The following is a 14,869-nucleotide window of genomic DNA, read 5'->3' on the forward strand; positions in this document are numbered from 1 at the left end:
GAGGTATGGAAGGATTAACTGCAGTTTTCTTATTCTGAAAGATTTGGTTCAGAACACAGTCCCTCAAGCAGCAGCAAAACTTTAAAGTGTAGAACCAAATCAGATTAAAATGTAATTGAGAACTATTTAACACAATAAATAAATATACAGAAAAAGGTAGATAATATTATTAGTGGTTTTCTAAAACTGTCAGGTCTGCTGGGATCCCTTTCTATGTGTGTGACACCAACAGGGAAGTTCTGGTCATAAAGTCAGTTTAAATCTTACCTCTGACATTAACTGTGTGATGTAGGACAAATTAGTTCATCTCTCTGAGCATCAATTTTCTCAAATATGAAATAGAGAAAACAATCATTTCATTACCTATCCCGCAGGGTTGTTGTCAGGAAGGTACTCTATAGACCATAAAAGCCTACAGAAATGTGATCTGTTATTAATATAGTCAATGTGTTTACATAAACACACTTCAAGAGGTTAAACAGTTAAGGCTACACCAGCATAAAGTTGCTGTCTTCTTTAATACTGATGAAGCCATAGTAGTTTTAGCTTTCAGGACGATCCTCAGTGTTTCACCCCACCTGGGCATAATATATGTCAATTTTGCAAAGTCTTATTGTGGTAGAAATCACATATATAATAGCTCTTTGTAAGAAGGAGAACAGCAGATGGAGGGAAAAAGGAAGAGAAAAAGACAGAGAATCAATAACAAAGAGAGACAGTGGCAGAAAGATAAGCTATGTTATCATCATTTTGGCCAGAAATCTGTCACTCTTCTGTTCAAAACCCTTCAAAGAATCCCTATAGCTAACTGAATAAACTGCAGACTCTTCAGTCTGGCATTTACAATTTTCTGTAATCTAATACCATCTTATTTTTCTAGTTTTATTTCAAATTAGTCTTCAAGATATACTGAGAGTCCCAAGAAAATTGGACTACCTGCTGTCTTCTGTTGTACCTTCTTTTTATTCTTTTCCTCATATTGTTTTTGCTGACTCATTTATCTCCTCTGCCTTTGAATTACTACCCATATTTTAATGTTCAACTCAAGTGCTGCCTCAAACAAAAATGAAACTTTTCTTGATGTCCCCTCTTTTATAATTATTCACTACCATCACTCCCTTACCTTTCACACAGCACTTAGCTAACATCATTCTGATATGATTAATTTTTTTTTGCATTATAATTATTTGCTTGTGTTCCATATGCCAAACTAGATTGTTAAGTTTCATGAAGCCAGGTATTCTATTTAGCTAAAATTTGTATCTTCCCAATATAGTGTTCTGGAATTGGTTGAAAGATGCTTGATAAATATTTAAAGGTAATTAAGTTAATGAATCAAAATGTGTGCACAATTTAATAATAAAAAAGACCTATCCTAAATACTATTTGAAACATAAACTAAATAGCTAAACAAGTTAACTGTTGAGTATAAAAGAAAAGTGAACTGTTAGATGAGCAAAGATAGGTCAATTAGGTTCCGTACTTTTAGTCACATTCTCTTCAATTCTAATTTCTGGACAGTTTCTCACAATTTCCATGAGATGATGTTTCCTCCAGACAATCACATAAAAAAGAGGAAAGTAAACATAGAGAGTTAGCAGTTTGGGCAGTTAGCTGATACAGAGGAGACAGCACTGGGTTTAGAATTAGGATGACTCATTTTCCTGTGTTCAAATCTGTTCTCAGATACATAACAGCTGTGTGATCCTGAATAAGTCACTTAACCCCATTTGTCTCAGTTTTCTCACCTGTAAAATAAACCAGAGAAGAAAATGGCCAATCACTCCAGTATCTCTGCCCACAAAGTCCCCAAATTTTGTCATTTCTGACTGAACAAGTTAGTAGTTTATGTTATGATGTGTTTATCTTGTTTTTCTTTACTGTTGGCTATAATAATAGTAAAAATTGCCTCAAAGACTGCATCAGATTATTCCTATTCTCAGGTAGTATCTTACTGAAAGCATGTCGCAGGGATAGGGCCTGTTCGTTGACAACTATAGAGTCTAGCTACTAAAACCTCCCAAGTTCTGAAATATATTTGACAACTGGGGTCTCTAATTCTGAAGCTAAAATAGGTTTTCAAAAAAAAAATTCAAACCAGGACACCAATTTATTATATTTCCCTCCAGGGACTCAAGAGTTAGACCTAAGTTTTTGTTGTTGTTGTTGCTGTTATTGTTTGTTTGTTTTGTTTTTGTCAAGGGTTCAAATTGTTGGAAGATCCCTTGCTTTTTAATCATAGGAGAAAGGTGAAACTGGTTTTATAACTAGCTAGCTCTCCTTACTAAAGCTGTATCTTTGATTCATCCTTTCCATGCTGGTGTTAAATAAACTTCCTTTTCATAAAATGTTAAAGTCTATGAGTGTCTCATTTCTTTCTAATCCCAAGCCTGAACCACCAGACAGGCCTGGCTCAGAACAATATATACAAATCCTACGTAGAATGATGGGCACAATGGAATGTGGCTAGGTTTTCATTTCCACCTTATTCTACAATAGCAGGAAATTGTTTGTCTGGGTTTTTATGGAAATAATGACAGTGAAGATCCCTATCATATGTAAATTCAAGATCTTCCACAGACATGTGCCTGGCTGAGAATTTGGTCCTCTGTGTTTATACAGAGCCCTTTTCATGTTGAAATATCACAGTCTGCTTTGCCAATGAAATAAAAGTATTTTCTTCTGAAGTTGAAAGAGAGACACTCCTGTGATAGAAGAAAGAATCTGCTCAACAGCACATTGGCATAGTTCTGAAATTTTAAGTAAAGACAAAGATAGCTAGCTTCAATTGAGAATGCAAAGGAAAATTCCAGGCACAATCCATATGGCATGTGTGGAGACAATAAAGTTAATGGAAATTCTGTATTATGAATATGAAAAAAGTGACTATTGTGTCCACAGTATCAATCAATAAGTAGTCTAACTTGAAACTATCTCAACATCATAATCCAGTCTCTTCTCTTTTGGACCTCTCTTACAGGATAATGCTTCTTTTTTCTGAAATCAGCTTCTGTCCTGGTGCCTTTGATCCCATTCCTTCTTGTCTCCTCTAGCAGCCTACCCTTTTAATCATTCCTTTCTTATCTATCTCCATAACTTTTAACCTTTTCCTCTTTATTAGTTCTTACTTCTAAAATTTCCAGATCTGCTTAAATCTTTCCTTCTGAAAACAAAACAAAAAACCCAAAATAAAACAAACAAAAAACCCCCAAGTATTCCTAAGACTAAACCCCCCCCAAATCCAACAAAAACAAATAAAACCTTTTACTTAACTGTGCAAATTATCAATCTGTACATTTCCTTTTCACCAGTTTCTAGAAAAAGCTATCTACACATGTTGCCTAAATTTTCCTTCACCCACTCAGTTTCTCATTCACCTACTTTTTAGCTTCCGTAGTCACTTTCCAGGCAGTTAGGTGGCACAATGGATAGAATGAGGAAGAGTCAGGAGTCAAGAAAACTCATCTTTATAAATGTGGTCTCAGATCCCTACTAGCTATGTGATCCTAGGCAAGTCACTAAACCTTAGTTGCCTCAGTTTCCTCATCTGTAAAATGTGCTGAAAATGGCAAACCACTCCAATATTTTTGCCAAGAAAATCCCTAATTGAGTCAGGGAGAGTCAGCCATAAAAATCACTTTATTACTGAAACTACTTGCTACAAAATCATCAATAATGTTATTTGCTAAATTCAGTGATTTTTCCTTGGTTCCTGTGCTGCTTGTTTTCTTAGCATTTGTACCTATCTGACCAAACCTTTGCCCTGATCTCTTTGCTTTGGTATATCCTAGAACTCTGTGCTTGGCCTTTTTCTCTCTTGCTATACAGTCTCTTGCTAATCTCATCAGATCATGAAGATTTAATCATCACCTTAATGTAGAAGATTCACAGATATTCATATTCAAGCTCCATATACCTCCTGAACTCTGGCCAGAATCTCCAACTCTCTGATAACCATTTCTACTTGGAAGTTCTCTAGGCTTCTTAAACTTAACACATCTTAAACCTAAATCCATTGCTGCTCCTAACTTTCCTATTTCTCTTGAAGGCTCTAATAGTCTTCTAACCACCCAGTTATGCATCATGGTGATTATTTTTGATTCTTCACTCTCACTTTCTCAATCTCCCTGTATAATCAACTGAAATATCTCTTTGGTTAGAATCAATTTATTTCACATTCTATTGACTTTATTTATGTCACAATCACCTTAGTTTACATCCTTCCTACCTCTTATCTGGACTGTAGAAATAATTTCTTAATTGGTCTCCCTGCATCTAATTTCTCTCTTCCCCAATATAATGTCCACACAACTGCCAAATTGATATTTTCTAAAACAAAGATCAGATGTTTCTTTCTCTTTCCAAAAAGCTCCTGTTACTTTCCATTTTCTTTGGTATTTAATACAAATTTTAGTATCTTACCATGTAAAGACCTTTACAGCATGGAACCAGAGTATTTTTTCAAGATTACACATCACTCCCTTTCAAATATTAAAAGTTCCAAGTACACTGGCCTAATTTTTGTTCATGAGACTACATTTTGTCTTTTGCACAGACGTTCCTCCTACCTTTGTAATCTTAAATTCTATCCCTTGATATGCATTATTCAGTCAAGTGATCCTGATCTCCTGGCTCTTCCAGGAAAAAAAAAATCAAATCAAATCAAATCAAACAACACTCCCTCCCCCCCCAATTTTTTTTTTTGGTATCTCTCAGCTTTTGGCATTTTCTCTGGTTGTCCCCCATGCCTGAAACACCCTCCTTCCTCTGCTCTGGCTATCCATCTGCTGGCTTCTTTTAAGTCCTAATTAACAACCCATAAAACCATTTATAACTTTGACCTAGAAATACTTCTATTGGGTCTGTATTCCAAAAGAAATGAAAAACAGAAAGGAAAAGGACCTATTATATACAAGAGATATTTATAGCAGCTCTTTTCTGAAGGCACATACTTATGCATACAAACACACACACATACACACATACACATACAAACACACATACACACACACTCATACACACACATTGGATTGTAAGCTTCTTGAGGGAAGGGTTGTCTTTTGTCTATTTTTATATCCTCAGTGCTTAGCACCTTGCCTGGAACATAGTAGATAATAAATATTTATTAATTGATTGATCAAGTTATTGAATATTATTTTAATTCCTTAGAAAAAAATTTTAGTTTATGAGTCCCCATAGTGTAGAGCAGAATCATGTTTGTCAGTGGCTGACATGATATCACATATCTATCTATCTATCCACATAAATGCAAAACTTATTTTATTGCCTTTTGCTTTGTTGTACTTTGCAGATATTGTTTTTATGAATTATTTTTAATTTAAATTTCTTTTTTTTAATTTAGTATTTTATTTTCCCTCAGTAACAAGTTAAAATAATTTTAACATATGTTTGTTAAAACTTTGAGTTCCAGATTCTTTCCCTTCTTCCCTTTCCACTCTAACTCCTCATTGAGAATACAAGCAATTCAATATAGGTTATAGATATGTAGTCATACAAACCATTTCTATACTAGTCAGGTTGATGAAAGAAAACAGACTAACGCCCCCAAAAAAACCCTCAAGAAAAATAAAGGTTTTTAAAACATGCTTCAAGCTGCATTCAGACATCATTAGTAATTTCTCTGGATATGGGAAGCACTTTTCATCAAAGGTCCTTCAGAGTTATCTTGGATCATTGTATTGCTGAAAATAGCTGATCATCTTACAAAATTGTACATTTCCCTTTGCATCAGATCATGCAAGTTCTCCTAGGTTTTTCTGACTACATCTTGATCATTATTTCTTATAGCACAATAGTATTACATCACAATTACATACCACAACTGATTGTCATTCCCCAATTGATGAACATCCCTTCAATTTCCAATTCTCCCCACCCCCAGAAAAGAGCTGCTATAAATATTCCTTTTACATATAGGTCATCTTCCTTTTTTTATCTCCTTCCTATTCCCCTCTATTATAAAAACTTTTTCTTGACTCTTTTATGTGTTATAATTTACCTGATTCTACTTCTTCCTTTCTCTTTTTCCCAATATATTCCTCTCTCACACCTTGATTTTATTTTTTTAGGCATTATTCATTCACATTGAACTAAAACATTTGCTGTCTATTTAGTAATATTCCTAACTGCTCTACTAATGAGAAAGTTATTATGAGTTACAGGTATCATCTTCCCATGTAGAAAATTTATCTTATCAGGTTTCTTATGATTTTCCTTTTCTGTTTCCCTTTTTATGCTTTTCTAGAGTTTTTTATCTGTAAGTTAAATTTTTATGCAGCTCTGGTCTTTGTATCAAAAATGCTTAAAAAGCTTCTTTTTGAATATCTATTTTTCCTGAAGAATTATACTCAGGTTTGCTGGGTAGGTGATTCCTGATTGTAATTAAAACTCCTCAGACCTCTACAATATCATATTCCAAGCCCTCTGGTCCTTTAATTCGGAAACTGCTAAATAGTAGTAGTCTGTGGTTCCAAGACACACAAATTGTTTCTTTTAGGGGGCTGTAGTATTTTCTCTTTGAACTGGGATTTCTGGAATTTGACTATAATCTTCCTGGGAGTTTTAATTTTGGGATCTCTTTCATAATGATAAGCGGATTCTTTCCATTTTTATTTTATCTTCTGGTTCTTGAATATTAGGGTAGTTTTCCTTGACAATTGCTTGAATGATGATTTCTAGCCTCTCTTTTTTGATCACGGCTTTCAAGTAGTCCAATAATTTAAAAATTCTCTCTCCTGGATCTATTTCTAGGTCATTTTTTTTCAATGAGATATTTCACTTTGTCTTCTATTTTTAAATCTTTTGGTTTTGTTTTATTGTTTCTTGATTTCTGATAAAGTCATTAGCTTTAATTTGCTCAATTTTAATTTTTAAGGAATTATTTTCTTCAGTGAACTTCTATAATCCTTTTCCATTTGTTCAATTCTTTTTTAATGGAGTCGTTTTCTTCAGTGGATTACCCCCCCTCCCCCATTTAGTCAATTCAGCTTTTTAAGACATTCCTCTTATTATTGGCTTTTTGGACTTCCTTTGACATTTGGATTAGTTTGTTTTTGAGGTGCAATTTTCTTCAGCATTTTTTTGTGTCTCCTTTACTAAGCTGTGGACTTGTTTTTCATGATTTTCTTGTGTCACTCTCATTTCTCTTCACATTTTTTCTCTACCTCTTGATTTTCAAAATCCTTTTTGAGCTCTTCCATAGCCTGAGACCCCTTCATATTTTTTTGATGGGTTTGAAAGTAGGAGCTTTGACTTTGTTATCTTCTGAGTATGCATTTTGACCTTCCTTATCATCATACTAATTTTCTATGGTCAGAATCTTTTTTTTTTCCTATTGTGTGCTCATTTCTCCAGCCTACTATTTGCCTTTTAACTCTTTGTTAAAGTAGGACTGTACTTCCAAGATGGAGGGTTCACTGTCCCAAGCTTCAGGGTTTTATTCAGTTATTTTCAGAGATACTTCTAGGGACCTAGATACTTGCATCAGTGAGGCACTTGTATAGTAGTATTCTTCTTGCCTTTGGAGTGATACCCAGTACCGAGACTAGTAATCCTTGTATGGTCAAAGTGTCAGAGTCCTGCCTCCATATTAGCAAAGAGATCTCTAAAATGTCCTTGTGACTAGTTGTTTTTCTCCTTTACTATCTGTGGCCTGAGAACACCAGAAGCCTCTACAATTGGGGCTGATATGATGGATCCCAAAGATTGATCCTGTTTGTGGAGGCTGTGTTGGCATGATCTGTGCTGGATTGTGCTATATTCTCATTCTGGTATAATAAACCTCTCCTGGCTACCTTCTAAGTTGTTCCTAGGCTGAAAATTGGTTTCAACCCCCCTTTCTGTGTATTCTAATGCTCTAAAATTTCTTTAGAGTCATTATTTAAGAATTTTTGAAGGGTTTGGGGAGAGAGCTAGGTTAAATCCCTGCCTTTACCATTTTTTAAAAATAAATTAAAAGTTTCTGACACTATTTTTTCCAAAAGCATGTGCTCACATTGTGTCTCTATGTCACATTTTGGTAATTCATATAATATTTTTAGATTTATTCTTATATTTGCAATGATGATCTATGATTAGTGATGAGGTTACTATTTGAATTATCTTAAGGCCACTGAACTGTCCCCATATAAAACTACAAAATAATAAATGTGTATATTCTGACTGCTACACAGATCTGCTGATCTCTGTCTCTCTTCCTTTCTTTGAGTCTTCTTATTTTCTGAAATATAATAATATTGAAATTAGAGCCTTACAATGACCTCTAAGTGTCCAAGTTAAAGGAAGAGTCAATCAATGCAGCAAACTTTATTGTTATCTTATTTTAAAAAACTGCCACAACCATCTCAACCTTCAGTGACAAGAAACTTGATCACTCAGAAGCCATCAACACTGAGGCAAAACCATCCACTAGCAAAAAGATTATGAATTACTGAAAACTCAGAAGATACCATTTTTTCCTAGCAATAAAGTATTTTAATTTAATGTATATACATTTAGATACAACATTATTGCACATTTAACAGATTATAGCATGATGGAAACATAGTTTCTCCTATTGTTTCCCAATAATTGGGAAACAATAACAAAAAAAGTGTGACTTCCTTTGTTGCAAGATTTGCTTTATTGCTCTTAGGTATACTTTATATGTATGTGTATTTTATGTAGATATGCACATATAGTATACATGTGTGCATAGGCATATATGTGACAAGTACATTTATTTGATAATGGTTAAATAGAGTTGGAGATTTAGAATTGGCTAAGGAGAGAGATAAAGCTTTAATATGTAGATTTGGGAGTCATCTACGTAGAGATGAAAATAAAACAATGCTAGCTAATAAGATTAGGAAGAGAGAATATGTAGCAAGAGAATAAAGGGCAGAAGATAGAGGCTTAGAACATAAAAAACGAAGGGGACAGGACATGGATGATGAACTTTCAGAGGAATTGTCAGACAGGCGGAAAGAGAAAGATAACACATCAACATCATGAAGTTCCAGGGGTGAGAGAGTGTTTAGAAGTGAAAAGTGGCATATATATTTAAATATACACATATGTGTATTGCATTGTGTACATTGTACACACATGTGAGCACATACTGCTATCTACACTGACATCCACAATGCAAACATGTATATACATGTGTTTATGCACACATACAAATGGACCATCATAATATTACACATACACATATATATATATATATATATATATATATATATGTCATCATATGGAACATATCAACAACTCATTCTTTGGACTGGCTTTATTGTTTATTGTTTCTCACAATAGTAGGTCCAGATTCCTAGAGATAAACTATCACCACTCAATTATATTCAAATTCTCTCAGGATCCTACAGATAACCCTGTTGAGATGAAATACAATTCTGCTACTCACTACTGTATCTTTTGAACTGGAATTTGATTTATTTTGTAGCTATAAAACCAAGCTTTATAATAATAATACTTTCAGATCTTAAAATAACCATTTCTTTAAAAATGCAAAATAATCATACAAATCAACATTTGTGCATCTGCTATGTACCAGGCACTCTGCTGAGTGCTGAGGATACAAAAAGTTGCAGAGAACAATTTCTGTCACAATCTATTGGGAAATAATAAATTACAATAAAACACATAATAATGTACATATAAATTTGAATTAGACAAATACCCTCAATATGTTACTATGGTGAAAAGTGGGCACATACATATAAAAATATTGTAGGGGGCATATGGAGAAGAAAAACTCATGTGCTTGTGGTGAATTATACCTCTGGACTTCAGGTTCAGATCTTTTTAGTCCATTCAAGAACATTCATCACATAGGAAATGGTTTCTGTACTTAACCTTGAGGGTTTCCCCCATGCTTCACCTGGGTAAGTTTTATCTTCTAAAATGTAATACTTACAAATGTATTTATTTATTCATTTTTAAATACATTTTTAAAGGATATTCATAACATATTTAGTTTTTCATGTGACTAGCATTTCTCTATTAATCAGATACTTTCAAAGATCATCAAACTGATCATCTATGTGTTTACATATGTAGTTTACATATAGCTATAGAGTTCAGACTGATTCTTTAAAGTTAGGCAAACAAACCACACCAATTAGGATACCAAAATAACTGCAAAGTCCCTTTTGATTGTTTCTTAAAACAGAAGTGGGAAAAGAAAGCATCGGACCCTTATAAGAAGTTTCATCTCTCTCCAGATTTTGTCACTGACAGTGATAGACAGCTATCACTGAAGCCCTTGGATCAAGGCAGTCAATAATCTCTCCCACCAATCAGCATCATTTATTGGAAATCTGTATTTGACTGACTTTTTCTAACTGCTACAGCTTAGACCACTTTCCTCATTTCCCTTCCACAAAAACCTGCTGTGTTATCAATTCTTCTGCTTAGTTTCCCATCCCATTTTATTCCCATGACTTAAATAAAAGCTTCCTGATTCTCAGTGACCTTTCACTCAGAGGTATAGCTTCTAAAATTTGCACAACCAAATCAATAGTCTTTTTACAATCCTACCTCAATCTTCAAAATGTTCATAGTATTCCTTCCATTGTTAAACTATTATCATAAAAGAATCCTATACAAAGAAGCTGAGATACTATAATTGTAAGGTTTCCAAGTTTGTCTTTTAGTGTCCTTAAACAAATATTTCTTTTTATGCTTATTCCTCTAGTTTTTTAATAAATAAAAGTCCTTTTTCTGCTTTAAAAACATCAAATTGTTCACATACAAAAGACACAACTCCCCATTGTTCACAAGTGAATTGAGTTTTATATTTGTACTACAGTACATTTTTGTGTCCAAAATTGTTTAAATCCCATCTGCAAACTGTATTGATTCATATACATATATTAACAGCTTTATTCCTTTTATTCCAGTTTATTCTTTTATTCCTAACTTTTATTCCTTTTCAGGTATTAAGAAGTTCCTCTATAATAACAGCAATATTTTATATTTGACAGTTAATATAAAATTTTTCTGTCAAAAATGTTTTTCCTACTTTTTCACCATTCAAATGCACCACATGAAAAGAGCCATAAAGAAAAATGTGTATTTTATGCTCTTTCTCTTCACTTATATGAATTGGAACACCTATTATTTCCCACCAAAGTTAATTTAAAGTTCTATCTCTTTTTAGACATCTCTCCCAATTTTCCTAGTTATTATTTTTCCCCTCAGAAAAATCCCATTTTATTTATCTTGTATATAATCTATATTTTCATAATTATGAATATACACCCTTCTAATTCACCAATAGAATGCAAGATCCTTAAAGCCATATTCCCTAACACATAATATGTACTTAGTACATGTTTATTGATTGATTGGTTGGTTGGTTGATAAACCATATGTCCTAATATATGAAGATAACATCATAAAATAATTTCATTATTCTTGAGAAGCTTTTTAATTAGCTAAATAATTAATATGGAAATTCATGAAATTATATCTGTCCAACCCTTTAAATGGACAATAAAAAGGAGTACAAGAGTAGGTGGAATTGCTTTCAGAAAATTGTAATGACCTCACACTTCTTACTGAAACAAAGTTCCATCTTTTTAATACTAATATTCTTTCAATGTTTTTATAGGACTGGGAGAGAGGACAAAAGTATAGTCACTGAATAATAGAAAATAAGCATTACCCAGAGGATAGTAGAAATAAGATAAGGTGGGTGGAGCTAGATTGCAATAAAAATTCACAAAAGAATTAAGAAGTAAAATGGAGAAAAGAAAGCCACAAATAAATACAGAGACAAAAAATAAGGTAAATTGGTTATGTGGCAAGAATAAAAGATAATTGTTTGATAGCCTATGTACTACATTGTTATCCTTATAGTATCAAAACATAGCAACTAAGGCCTTCAGCTTATTAGGTGCTCCCTCCCACAAAATGTTTTAAGGAGAACATGGAGGAATCATATAGGACAAATAGGCATGGGTGAGGTACAACTGAAAAAAACAAAACAAAACAATACTAACCCTATCTTAATGAGCTCATGTATCTGTTCTGGATATGATCTTAGAGGACAATCAGTGTTAGGTTGTGGTAACAGCTGCATTTATATTGCACTTTCCAACTACTATCTCAAAATTCCTTATTATGTGATTTAATATGATTTAAATCTTTATTAGATTGTAACCTCCTTGAGAATAGGGATTATTTCAACTTTGTAGTTGTACTTGTTTAAGTCAGCACCCAATATCATAGCACATACTAAGTAATAAATGATTTTTCATTCATTCATTCATTCATTTCTTTGCTTCTCCTACCAATTCTGTGAAATAAGGGCTATATTATTCCATTTTACAAGTAAAAAAATAAAAACTGAGGCTCAGAGTAAAGTGACATGTCTAATTCATGCAATAAATCTTAACCTATCATAACACATTGTCTATATAAACACACATTGAATACTAAACCAGTTTTTTCAGTTCTGGGCTTTTATTCCCTTCAGTAGAGATCCCTAATTGGTACAATTAAAACCCAGATTCTAGTCCTAGTATTCACCTGTGAATACTTTGATATTTCCCATCTATGGCTCAAGTCAGATGTTGATTAGCTCATGGGGACAAATGAGATCATAGCTCAAATGATTTTGGCTAGAGGGACAGTAATGCATCTCTCTGATAGAAAATCTGTCCCTTGAGAAAAGTGATAAGAGAGTTGAGCTTTCCTAGTGTACTGGAAGAAGCAGGGCCAAGTTTTAACCTTAATAGAGAAAGACTTGCCATTGACGTGGCACACTTTTAACAGGATTACTGCAGCTGCTTGTACTCAGGCCTTAAATTGGAATGAGGAAAGTGCTGGGTCTGTCATTGGCTGATGATGGATTTTCATCAGTTCATAACAAAACTGAATGGCTCCGACAGCCTGTTGAAATAAATTTAATGCTATTTTGGAAAAAAAAAGAAAAGTAAATTCATTTTTGGCAGCTAAATTCAACCCTGAGTGAAAGTAAAGCTAACATAATTTGATATGCCACAAGAACCCTAAATCCCACTTGTGATTTCTTCCCCCCCCTTTTTTTTTCCTCTTTCCAATGCCCCTCTCTATTTTCCTTCAGGGACCATCATTTTTACTTTATGTGGATTTTGGTCCTTTCCTGGAGTGTTTTCATTTCCCTTGGACATGTGTTCTCTTAGGATTCAATCCAGTCACCCATGCGAAAGTCCAATTAAACTCAACAGGAGTGAGTTCTGCACTAACAAAGGTCACAGACTAAGTTCCCACATTGGCAGACAAAGAACATAACTCCTCTGTCAGCCATCCTTTGGGGCAACATGGAATCAGCCAAAGAGAATATTTTCCAGTTGGTTTAGAGGGTGATATATCATATGTTTTGTTATTTATATTTTTCTTTAAAAACAAACACTGTGGCATACAAAATGTATTTTATTTTAAAAGCATCTTTTCCTAATTTCCTTTCCATCCTCCATTTTTCATATTTCATCTAAGTTGTTTAAAAATAGAATAACACTTCTAGCTGGTATTGGTGGTTGACAATAATATAGTTTTTGGTAAAAGAGCTGTTTCAATACATTAGGTCTACCATCATGCTTTTATATGTAGTAGATAGAACCTATAAATCTTCATTCAGGACTCAGTCTATATTTCCTCTGTATTTGACAGATTATTCTTTTTTTATTGGTTAACTCTGAAAATAGGATTCTTTTTCTCACACTCTCTCTGTCTTTGCATTTCTGAATCCCAGAAGGATTGATTCATTATAAGCTTACAAAATATTCAATATATACAGTGTAATATGATAAAGACCATTAAGTGGAATTTCAGGAGAATGTAGAAACAGGATAAAACCCAGAGAGAGGCACAAATTACAGTGTGATTTAATGAAAAAAAAAAAAAGGATAACAAATTAAAACTTCTTCTAAAGAGCAGAGGGACCTCCTTAAAATCATATTTATTAAAATTTTCTTAAATGTACTGATGAAAAGTTCCATTGTATGATAATTCTCAGAATAATTCTAAAGTTTTAAGTAAATATTATTATTTTAAATATACACAAACTAATTTGACAAACCTCTTATATATTGTGATTGGTAAACAATGATATACTATGAAATTAAGTGATGTAATAATGAGCTTTATCTTATAGTCCATTTAGAAATGTCCCTATGTATGTTTATAAGAATTGCACATTTAATTTATGTCAGATTGCTTGCTGTCTTGGGGAGGGGTTAAGAAAGGGAAGGAGAAAAATTTGGAACGCAAGGTTTTAAAAATTGAATGTTGAACACTATCTTTGCATATGTTTGAAAAAATACTGTTAAAAAAGGAATTAATCCCTAAAACATATATATATATATATATATATATATATATATATATATATATATATTTAATTACAATACTGTACAGCCAAATGTTCTTTTTACTGTTAAGTTACACAATGCTTTTAAAAGGTGATGATTTTAAGACTCCACCCAAATGAATTTCTCTTGAGCCTTTCTTCATTTCCCCATTCTCTCCTATTATTAATCATCAAGTTTTATATTCTCCCCCAGAAACTACTGGTAAATCAATTAGGCATTGTCATGAAATATCATAAAAATAGAATACATCTCATTTTCCCAGAAATTTGGGAAATTATTATTACTCTAGAATTCTGGAAAAAAGACAAAATTTGTAATCCATTTTACCAGGTAACTGAGGTGTGGATAAAAGATGCTTAGTTTTATGGCAGTTTTATATTAAGTGAGTTTTCTACCACCAAAAGACAACCACTCAGAACATATAATAGGATAATACACTTATATTAAGAACAAGGCACTGATTTCATTCAAAGAGATTAGGAAGGAAACTTTATCTT

Source organism: Sarcophilus harrisii, chromosome 2, assembly GCF_902635505.1.
Source record: "Sarcophilus harrisii chromosome 2, mSarHar1.11, whole genome shotgun sequence".
NCBI lineage: Eukaryota > Metazoa > Chordata > Mammalia > Dasyuromorphia > Dasyuridae > Sarcophilus > Sarcophilus harrisii.